The 12,500-nt window shown below is 34.5% G+C and overlaps 2 protein-coding genes across 3 annotated transcripts in view; one reads left to right on the forward strand and one right to left on the reverse strand.

Moving 5' to 3' along the window:
• The window catches only part of DCX-EMAP (Doublecortin-domain-containing echinoderm-microtubule-associated protein), a 124,111-nt gene that overhangs the window by 53,552 nt on the left and 58,059 nt on the right, over positions 1–12,500 (reverse strand). The gene's annotated exons all lie outside the window — the stretch shown is intronic.
• LOC136826934 (uncharacterized) overlaps positions 1–12,500 on the forward strand; it is a 169,835-nt gene that overhangs the window by 35,996 nt on the left and 121,339 nt on the right. The window lies entirely within an intron of this gene.

Raw genomic sequence — 12,500 nt, forward strand, 5'->3', positions numbered from 1 at the left:
CTAAGATATACTTAACTTTTTAACTTTTATAGCTCGGTTATTGCAGAATGCCTCACCAAACAGTAAAAGAGTATGATAAAACATTTTTAGTTTTTGCTGGAGCTCCGCATAAGGATTTTAAAGGGGAAACACGCTTTCATGTTGCACATATGTATAACCAATCTGTCTGTTCTGGAATAAACAATGGAGGTTGCTGTTCGTAACACACATTGGTATGATTTCAGTTATTCCTTTTGTTATTATCCTAACCTAACCTAACACTAAGATCCTTGCCAAGTCGGGGTTTTTTGACTCCGAACCCCACCAGCAGTTGGTTCCCCACATATTACAGTCAGCTCTTATTTTTATGAGGTTTAAAAGGCCACAAAATGCAATCTAAAACTATCTTTTCCGTCATGACAAAATTCTAGCCAAACCTTTGCATTATCAGTTTATCAAAATGTCTTCATTTTGCTTTCATCTTTTTCATGCGATGATGTAGTTGAGAACTTGTCTGTCGTGCATGAATAAACTATAGGACACTTTAATAATTTTTCAGTTTGTCATACTTCTGTTAGGAAATATAACGTTTACGACTTGGTGGAAGACCTAACTTTCAATAAACTCAGACAAATGATTCATAAATACATAACATTTCGTGATGAATATGTCGCTAATCTGATATTTAAGCGTATAATTTAAGTAGTTTTTTCACATGCGAATTTCTCCGTGTGGGAAGAGCTTCAGTGATTAGTAGATCTGTTATTATTTTTAAGTTATCAATCTTGAGACGGAGGTATTAAAAATGGAACGATGACAATTATTATTATTATTATTATTATTATTTATTATTATTATTATTATTATTATTATTATTATTATTATTATTATTATTATTATATAAAGTAATTTAGCGAATTTAGTCGCGTTTCAAGGGCCTCAAATGACTCGTCCGAAGGATTTATTAGTAAATGAAAGGTGAAAAGTAGCGTAAGGCAAAGTTGAAGAAGTTGGCCAGTGAAGGCCAAGTTTTTGAAGGAAACTTCTGCCAGACAAACAATAATGGGTCGCCGTGATGGAATAACTAAAACTAAACATGGAAGATAGATAGATAAATAGTAAAAAAGAAAAAGATGAAAGATATGGACCTTTTTTAAAAACCTATTTACGTTCTACTGCTGAATGTAACTAAATTTATTTGACAGATAAGAAATGATTTGGAATTTTATCTGGTACGTGACCCGGATAGATGGTAAAGTTTTTATGATTGCCAGTCTCATTTTCATATAGGGTTATAAATGCAAAATTTAGTTTTTATGGCTGCGTATAAGTATGATGGACCTACTATAACCCCGTCTAGTTTACGACTGGATCAACAAGCTCTTTGTACTGATCTCTGGGATTAACTAAAACACGAAGGGGACGCATTTAGAGCGGCTTTGAAGGACAAGGAAATTACTAACAGCAAGATTAGGAAGCTTTTACGGCTTCATCAACATAGTTAGCACTAATTCTCTCAAGAAATTATGTCCCATAAATTCATACAAGTTTAAAACTTAATTTGCAACCTTAATATCCATTAACTGTTGATTTATTGCAACATTTCTGTACAGATACACACATACACACACTCACATACACACACACACGCACACACACACTCAAAGGGCCTCTATCAGATTCCTCCAAGTATCCTTGTCTCTTGCTTTCTGAAGCAGATCATCCCAGTCGATCCCCAAGCCATTCTTCATGGTTCATATCCGCGTAGGTCTTGGCCTTCCTACTCATCTAGGACCTTGAGGTATCCATAAAACATCCTGAATTACAATCCTTTCTTGTCTGTAGCTGAAAAACATGCTCTAGCCAACGCCACCGATAAGTTTATGCACTGAACATTTGTGATCTCTGATAGTTTCATTACAGGTGTGAGGTTTCCACTGAATATCAAGCATTCTCGGTAAGGCTGTATTGTTTCATAATTATACCAAGATTTCTTTCCGTTGACAGGGCAGTTTGCCTAGTATTATTTGCCCTCTACAGTTTGTCAATAAATTCGTTTTCGGTATATCATTTCTAATCACCCGAGCCATTATACATAAATTTAGTAATATTTATACAGTATATTATATATAATATATATATAAATTTATATATATATTATATATATATACACATATTTTAACATCATGTTTGCTTACTACAGATAAGAGCATGCGTGCTGAATTAATTCATAGACTTTTACCTAATTTTTTTTAAATACGCTCATTATGAATAATAATAATTATGTGACGAGATACAGACAGCTGCTTAAGACACAAAATCGATGTCAGTGGAGTTAACCCTTCCTCTCGTGCGTCTGTGAAATTGAAATTCGTTGTGTTAATTCGTGGCTTCCCTTTTTGGTTCGTGCTGGGTAAAGGCTCAGCATTTTGTTCGGTAGGTTATGGAAGACCGTTCTTTCTCTCTGCAAGTCAACTCGTACGTAGGGCTAATGGTTGTCTGGAAAACTCGCTTTTACCAGGAAGTTTTCGAGTTCTCCGCGTAGTTTATATTTTTCATTTTGAATTACGATTTACATCTAAAAAACACAACTTTTTCGTTGCTTTTGTTATCGTAAGTAGAGGTTCTTTGAATTGAAACTATTAGATCATATATATAAATAAAACATGAACACCTTAGTTAAATAACTTCATTCAAAGGATAATAAAGGCGTAATATAGAATAAGAGAAGTGGAATATACGATGTTTGGACAGAGACGAAACAAGCACATTCATGCATTTGTTAGGAAACCTTCTTTGATGTTGTCATTAACTCAACTGCTTTTAAACTTTTAACCATACGTGATACAAAACTGACTTTTGTACTAAATCTTTCAAGTTAGTCATAGTAGTAAAATATGTTATGAATATTCTCACCCCGTCGGAGTGAGGATTACTTCATGAAAGCCTTCCCGTTTCTAATTATGATACACTGGTATTTATTTTGACCGGGTATTGACGTCTCTCTCTCTCTCTCTCTCTCTCTCTCTCTCTCTCTCTCTCTCTCTCTCTCTCTCTCTCTCTCTCTCTCTCTCTTCATCCCAGGTGCAGTTCACGACAATCAGCTAACAACCTAATTCAGTAAAGAGGCATACTACATTTTCAAAGATACTCGCCTATACTGTTCCTTTACACGACTTGTTCCCGGGATCGAACATTAATTGCTCGGTTGTGGGCCGAGAGGGGTACTACTATAGTTCCATGAGGACCAGTAAAGAATGAGAGAGAGAGAGAGAGAGAGAGAGAGAGAGAGAGAGAGAGAGAGAGAGAGAGCCCAACCCCATTAATAAGGATTTACGAGCTCAAGTACATGCCACCCTACTCGCTTCACGGAACTAAGTTTGTAAGGCATCGACCCAGAGTCCAAAATACGTCTCCCGTAGAAATCTCGCTTTTGAGTCGGTTGCATTAGGTCAGGACCCACTGACCCTTACCATAAGGCAGCTCTAACTCTGGCATGGTGGTGAAAAGGAGTAAGAGGCCTGTTTTGGGCTTCCAGATTCTTCCCTAACAACAGATGCTTGCTTTTTCAATAATTAATTAACTGTACATCGAAAGCTGCCGTTAATGCAGGTACGAAGCAGGATGCCTCCTCTTTTTAGATTATAAAATGTTACAGGCCTCTGGTGTTTCTTGGTATATTTTCTTCTGTTTGGAGTATAAGACTGTTTTGAATGAACTTATGCATTGTGAATAAAACTAAATGTACAAGTTTCACGGTTCCTTCTTAATTTCTGCTTTTACACTCACACATTTAGAAATAATACATACGTGCATATATGTATATATACAGTATATATATACTGTACATATACAGTACATACATACATATTTATATATATGTATACATATATTATGTGTATATATACAAACGACAATAAATAATCTTTTACTTTGGATAAGCTGAAGTTAGACCGCACAGTTTTATACAATTATGCCAATGTGTGGCATATTAACCAACCAGATTTCAGTTCTTTTTACAGTGCTAAATAACTAGGGAGACTCGTGTACAATAAGATAATTTTTCTTCTTTGTCACGAAATTTGACAATTATGCGCGGTGTGAATGACCGTCAAAGCGTTTTGCTTCCAAATAATAATGCAGTTTTTGTTATACACACATATATATATATATATATTATATGTTAATATGTAACACTGTATATATATATATATATATATATATATATATATATATATATATATATATATATATATATATATATATGTTCATATGTATGTGTGTATATATATATATATATATATATATATATATATATATATGTATATATATATATATATATATATATATATATATATATATATTATATATTTATATTTGTGTGTGTATACATATATATATGTATTATGCATGTATGTATATATATTTCTGTACTTCGGTTATTTCAATTTTACGCCTTAAGCTCAAATATTTACCCGTAACAGTATTGTACAATGTTTTATTTTTCGGGATATTACCCTCACTAATTGTATATATTAATTTCAAACTTTACGTATCTCATACCATTTTAATAAATAGGGTTATACTGTACGTATGGGATAGAGTATAGGGTCTATTGTCAGGATGGATAAATAGCTCAGGGAAATTTGAAGCTTAGCAAGCTCATATCATAGGAGCTGAGAAGGGCTACCACTGACTTTGGGGAGGTTACCTGTCCTGCCAAGCCCGGCGGTAGGAATGATAAATATAAATGGAAGGTTTTCATCTTCCGAAATGATCTGGTCTAACGAGAAAAGCTGCTAACTGACGTAGAAAATGTCTGGTAGATGTATGAGTATTGAAGACTTTTAAGATCGTTAAATAAGAACATTGTGCAAGGAGAACGGTAACTTTTTTTTGCGCTCTGATGTGTAGAAGTCAATGATGTGTCTGTTATAGAAAGCATTCATTATAAATGGTAGGACTATATTAAATATGGCTAATTTTGGAAAGAGGTTTTGTGTTATGGTGTTAAATATGAAGTTTTAACATAATTATTACGGTGTCGTTCCATGAAATTATTAGATCTTTTTTGAGCTATTCCGCCCCATAATACACACACACACACACTCACACTCAAATATATACATACACTATATATATTCATATATACTGTATATATAGGTTTTATATATACATATATATATACATTATATACATATATATAATGTGTACGTATGATGTATTTGTGTATGTATACATACTATATATAAATGTGTGTACGTGTTGAGGCCTGGTTGCTACTTTTTATTTGGAAAAGCATAATGCATTCATACGTGAAACAGGAAAGCCTTTCATAAGCATAGCAGTGTCCACACCCTGTAATAGTAAAATTCCTCCTTGGAGGTAAATAGACTAATTTATGCGTGTTAATAAAAGCCTTAATTTATGTTATCCGATGCAATTCACCATTAATGTCAAAGGTAATTCAAACTGCACTACTCACCTACATGGAATAATGGTATTAAAATCTACGTTTATTGCGACTTGTACTTTATCCTTGTGTTTATTAGGGAAGTAAAATAATAATAATTACCTTCCATTATTTACAAGATTTAGCGAAAGATATAAAATACCATAATTTAAGTGAGGCAACAACTTTACTAACTCTTAAGGTATAACATTTGTGTAACTGTACTGTTCTTGTTAACAGAGAATTATTTACATGTAATATAGTTCGTTTAAAGGCCTACGGGATAAATGTTTCCCCCTATATTGCATACTTTGCTAGCAGTAAAATCTGCGTTTCTGTTTAAGGAAATCTTTAGTAATTACTGGGAATAAATTGAATAGTGACAGAATCCATATTTGCAGTTGTCTGTCACAACCAACGTTACTCCGTCCATTCAGCAGTTCGTCGAAATGATTACTCACGAAATGGGTAATAATGTGAGGACCTAATAAAAAAGCAAATAAGGTAAATAACGATTTTATTTACGACAGACCATTTAATTCAGTCGGATGTAGAGAGATACGAATGTGAAGAAAATCACCGATTGTGTTTGCATAGCTTTTAAAAAATAGTTTTAAATGTAGCAAATAACTGTTTATGTAACTGATTCAGTTCTTTTACTAGAAGAGACAAAAGATAAACACTGATTAAGTAGAATGATCGCACGTACTTTTATTTATGACTTTTTGGCTGTGTGCTGGTTCTGTATAACTCCTTATTGTATCTCGTAGATTAAAAGCTTGGGTATTTCTCAGATGAGCTTTGTCAGTGAGATAATCTCTCTCTCTCTCTCTCTCTCTCTCTCTCTCTCTCTCTCTCTCTCTCTCTCTCTCTCTCTCTCTCTCAAATTTAAAATAGGTTTCCGATATATTGTAGCCTCTCTTGGAAAGTGACCCGAAAAATACATATATTCCCCACTTGGCACCGTTAACACGTCATAATAGTTTTGTCTATTATGACCAGAATTATTGCTTTGATCTTGACCCTTCTCATTTTAGCTTAAACGTATATTGAATTCTAATTTAAAAAAGCGATTGAGAAATTCTTGGTTAATTATAGAATCCTTTAATAACAGCAATAAATATCGTAAAGTATATCATTGCTTATAATCGCTGTGATACTTCCCCGCAAATGCAACTTCGAATTAACGCAACCAAGACTTCTGGGTGTTGTGTTTCATATTAAATTTTTAAACTTCGTATTTCTTGTTAGGTATTTTTCCTTTCGTCCCCATCTTATATAACACAGTTTTTCGAATTGTTTTTGTTCGTGCGTGAGAATTTTATTTATTATTGGTGTGAAAATTCTGAAAATGATTAATTATTATAGTAGCACCCAAGTTAATGAAGTACTGGGTTTTACTTGGAATTGCTTAAATTAGGCTATGGGACTGAAGGGCGTGCAGTTTTGTTTAAAAGGATACTGACGTTTCCTGTACTTCTTTGAACTGATTCGACTTTCAAAGCGTTTTAATACGACTGATAAATGAAGTGACCCAGTTGACTACAACAACCACTATTAACAGTAACTTGATGCGTTAACTCTGCGGTAAAAGAAACCATAGTTTCACTCACAATAAATTTCTTTAAATTAAATGTGTCCACGAATTTATGTTAAAATCTTGTCGTTGCTTACAGCTCATATTTGCTGACTGTTTCATTCTGACGAGTCTATAGTTTTTAATTTTTTGCTCATTATTTCATTCTTATGAGTCTCTAGTTTTTCACAATTTTTGTTGGCCTACAAAGACTGGCCATTAGATGTGTTTATGATAATTGGTAACTTTCAGTAGATTTATAAATGAGTTTGCACCCCACATGCTATGGGCCTAACCTGTGGTAGAGCTAGAATAAATAAAGAGCAACTGTACCAGCACTAGGTATTCGCGTTTCTTTTGTACTGACTCAAATATTGGTAACCTGAGGTTGCTCTTCCCGTGTGAACAAAGATGTCGATCTTTTCCTTCAATTTTGTCACCATTACTGGCTACTTTGGGTGAACTGTAGGCAGAAAGACGCAACATAAATAGGGTATGAAATGCAAACTGATTTGGATGGTCTTTGTATGCACAAGTTCACTCAACATGGCAAGGTTAAAGTTAAGTATACCTTAGTTTTACCAGACCACTGAGCTGATTAACAGCTCTCCTAGGGCTGGCCCGAAGGATTAGACTTATTTTACGTGGCTAAGAACCAACTGGTTACTTAGCAACGGGACCTACAGCTTATTGTGGAATCCGAACCACATTATAGCGAGAAATGAATTTCAATCACCAGTAATAAATTCCTCTAACTCTTCATCAGCCGGCCGGGGAATTGAACTCTGGCCCATCGAGTGACAGTCCGCAGGTGAAAATAATCAGAGACTCTGTGCGTAAATACTCGAATTGAAGTTAGAGGAACAGTTTTCATTCTAAAGGACAGTTGCAGCGATTCTGAGAATTGTAAAATTACGTTTGGCGGAAAGCTGTGCCGTTTAAAACTTGAATAACATCAATGAAAATTTAGGATCTTCAACTTCAAACTTAGCTGAGGATCACTGGCACCTAGAAAAAGTCGCGGTCTGAATTATCTGTAGGGTTGATATTGAAATTGATGTTGCAAAAATGCAGAGCTTAGTTAAAATTTTCAAATGATTTTTAAGGATAAGTGAAACGAAAGGAGAGTTCCTTTGTTCATATACGCAGTTTTAACAAATAAACAGTAAGGTAAACTAGCCACCAATATAAGCAGTTGGAAACGCGACCGATTTTCTAGGAATTCTAGTCAACATCAAAAAGCATAATAAGGCTGTGTCACATTCGTAACATCAGGCTCGGTGGGGCTTATCCGGATCGAGATGGGAAACAACGTTACTAAGAACATGAACAGTATAGTATACTAGTATAGTATATTAATATGAAGTAAAAAGACAAGAAACAACTTTGAAAACAATAGTTTATGAAGCTTTTCTGTTGATTTTCGTGAGACAAAGATATGAAATCTGAAAAAGCACCGTATTTCTTTATCACTGGTCCTTGGGAACAGGGTTGATATGAAAGCCAAGTTGCTCTCTCTCTCTCTCTCTCTCTCTCTCTCTCTCTCTCTCTCTCTCTCTCTCTCTCTCTCTCTCCTTCCAAGGCTTTAGAGGATTATTTTAAGATATTTTATGGAATTTTCATCAAATTCTCTGCCTACCAACCCCATATCTTACAATGGAAGCGGACCCTGAACCGAGGTAATCTCTTCGGCCTTGATCGCTGGGCGGGTTCTACAGCAAAATAATGGCCGGGATATTACGTTACTATATTGTTCGAAAAGAAATAACATGATTGGGCCAATATCTCATGAGAAGGGACCATTCAGAGTTGGGGTGAGCTGTTTCATATCAGCCTTGCAAGAGGACTGAGTAACATTGGTTTTGCTTTATAGTTTTCCACTTTTAAAACATACGTAATGATATTAATTTTGAAAGAAAAATTTACATTTTTCCTTTGCTTGATATCCATAGTAATATGCACAGAATCCATATGATTTATTAAAAATTAAAAAGATATATATATATATTTTATTCGTAGTCATGTTATTTTCGTAGATTTTAAAGAAAATTACACTTTTTATGGTGTTTGTCTCTCATGAATACCTACAGGTTCCGAACGGGAAGCGGAACGTCGTTCTCAAGGCTCGCTGACAGAGTTGCGTGATTGAAAATAGTTTTATTACAGCTACAGAGAAACAAACAGAAAATCGATTAAGGAACAACAGCGGATGTCAAAAGCTTAGCAGTGGGGTAACGTTCATATACACAACACAAACATACGTTATATATATATATATATATATATATATATATATATATATATATATATATATATATATATATATATATATATATATATGTATATATATAATATATATATATATATATATATATATATATATATATATATATATATATATATATATATATATAAAATGTATTATGAAATTTGAGCGTAGATAAAAAATAGCTGTTGTGAGCATAATTATGGTTCGTGTAGATGGTCATGTAAAAATAATATGGCAGTTCTATGAAAGGGAAAGAAATGCAGCAATTACGTGTGAGGGTATAAAATGGAAGGCAGGCAGTGTTTCTTTGGGGAAAAAGGACTGTAGGTAGAATGAATGTATAGACTGTAGAATCTTTACCTAAATGTATGATGTTAATGATAAGCTTTCGAAGAATGGATAAAAAGATCGAATATCTTAGACTGCACATTAATATTATGATTAGACAACGTCGGCAGAAGCTATGTAAAAAAGTCAAAGTTATATTACTTGAATGAGACACAAGAAGTAGGCCAGCTCGAAGAGAGTTAATCTAAAATCGTAGAAGCTATGCCTTTGTAAAAACAGAAGGGACGCATAGGAAAAATTGTGTTTAGTATTGTTAATTGGACATAAAGGGGAAAAATATGGTAACTATTGCATGTCAGGCTAATCTGTTTTAGATCTCGCTTTTAATCATTGGCTATCAAAATCATATCATGTGAGGCTGCAGTTGTGTCGAAAGAAAATGTACAACCAAACAGAAAGAGAAATGGACATCATGTTTACTGAAAGGAAGATCAACCAACGGACATTAAGTTAAATGTTCCATGTTGTGAAGAATCACGCAAATGCCAGCTGTAACAGTGCGGTAAAATAAAGGATTTTCAGCTATTTATTTTTTGTTTATGAATGATGCGTTCCTTAACTGCTTTGCCATCGTCTGCTGTCCAAGAGCCGCAAAGAAACTGGCGAAGGACAGAGAAAAAGGGTGTGGAGGAAGATACAGCGACAAAAATTAATGTAGGAAACCTTAGCACTGGAGCACAGTGAAATGTTGATCAGGAAATAAAAGTTTGATAATGCAGTTAGTTAGATTTAACACTAGTATTTACTTAACGCTTTATGATTTTCGTCAAGATTTATCCAGCAGCAATTTTGTTTTTGTTCTTACACAATATATTACTCCACTGTCTCCCAGAAATATTACAGGTAACGAATTTCATGTAATTGTGGTTGCATGATAGCCCTAGGAATTTAATTTAAAAGGCTGTCACATTGTTCTATAAAGAATTTTTTTATGACTTACGTATACACGCATAGGTAATTTCTCTCTTTCGCTTGCTCGTACTCTTGCGTAGCACTTGAGAATTACCATTTGGATGAAATATCTGCTACCAAAAGCTTTATACTAATCTTTGTTTACTAACAGCCAATCATGAGGCGGTACCTTTTCCTAAAGCCAGAATTGTATTTGTGCCAGGCTAGACTTCTTTTTCTCAGGTGCATAATTTTGCAAGCGTGTTCAACGATTTTTAAAAATTATCTTGCATCACTAATTGTAATATCAGTAACAGGGTTTATAATGTATCGTTGTTGTGCCAATAAATGATAAGCTTTGGAATCGTATGTAGTATTTAATATAAATTTTTTTAAAAACAATCTAACGTCTCTTTTATTTGATATGACTTCCAGACAGTAATTTGTTCTTTGTTTCGTTTTAAAACGGAAATCGGGTTATATATTTAATTTGAACATTCTATACATGAGTCTATTATGGTTTTCTGATGTAATACTTTCTTTGTTTGATGTTTTAATATTTCTCGTTCTGTCATTGCATTATCGCAGTGATCAGTTGCACGTTCAAAATTTATCATGTGATTAAAAACTGTCGACATGTATAAAGTCATAAGGAAATTTTATCAACTAAAAAACTGATGTAATATTCATTGTGACTGGCTTTCCTTCGTTGCTAGTTCCGTATGTTTCTCCTCAGATCCATCCAGGAGTGTCTTACATACACCTCCAGATGAAAGTTGTGACTCGCAGACATTTTGTGTACCCTTCGGTAACTAAGTCTTTCCTTCTTCCTCAGCATTCCATGATTGTTACAGCTTTGTATCCTTTAAGTAGCAGTTCCGCTACTTCCTCCAGAATTAAGCCCCACTCTTTTATCTAACCCTTATTTTCTCTTTTCCATCAGGCATGGTGTAGATAAGCTAATTAGGTTCTCATGTAATTGACCTCTATTTTAAAAATTATAATCTGGCACGCTGTTAAAATCACAAAAAGAGGATTATCTAATGGCCTCGCTTCTGCAGTACTTTAAAAGACTGAAATAAAAATTATTTTTCCTGACTCCCATCCTCTTCGCCTTTGGCCCCCATTCCTTTGACCTTCCCTCCATCTACGACTCCTTCATCCCCAGCCTTCAAAACTTCCCTTCTACAATCATCTTGCGTGACGGAGCGAAACATCTTACAGAGATTCAGCACGCAATAATTGGCTCCGTTGCAAGAGCTGTGGGCATTAAGGGCAACCTCCGTGTGTCCGTGTGTCACACTCGTCGTGTCACGAAGCCCATGCTTGTTTGGGGTTCCTGCATTCTTCTTATGTCTCAGATTATAGACTTTTTTTTTTTTTGTGGGGCGTTTTGGTGCTTTTTCTTTTGTATTGGTGTTGGTCTGCATTTTTCATGCTCGCAATTTACTTTCTTGCTGTGTTATTCCACTGTGTTGAGTCTGTCACTTTCTAAAATATGTGACATTCTGAATATTTTACGGCTTGCTTTAAATTGATAACAGACCTCTCCCGATAAATTTTCTTTTCATTTATCTTAAAAGCTTGTTATTTTTTATAATAACCACTGGTCATAATTAGAAACTAATTCAAATTCAGTAATTTGCTTTATGAAAATTTCAACATTCCAGGCTTCGGTTAACCAAAGAAACAGCAATGAAAAAGAGAGAAAAATATGGCGACAGCAAAAGGATCATTTCGTTGTCACTGTGTTCACACAAACTCTCTTTACAGCCGTTCTAACGATCGACACTGGCTTCAACCCAAATGGCCTCAAAGTCAAGGAGACGAAAATTATAGAGATTTCTGGGAACTCCGGTTGTTTACAGGTGTAGCCAGGGCCATGACCGAAGGAATGTAAAGGAGAGCCACGGTATATATTGCTACTCCCTCCTCCCCCAGTATTCCTGAAGAAAAAAGCTACAAAGCTATAACACGATGAAATA

This window comes from Macrobrachium rosenbergii, chromosome 41 (genome assembly GCF_040412425.1).
Source record: "Macrobrachium rosenbergii isolate ZJJX-2024 chromosome 41, ASM4041242v1, whole genome shotgun sequence".
Taxonomy (NCBI): domain Eukaryota; kingdom Metazoa; phylum Arthropoda; class Malacostraca; order Decapoda; family Palaemonidae; genus Macrobrachium; species Macrobrachium rosenbergii.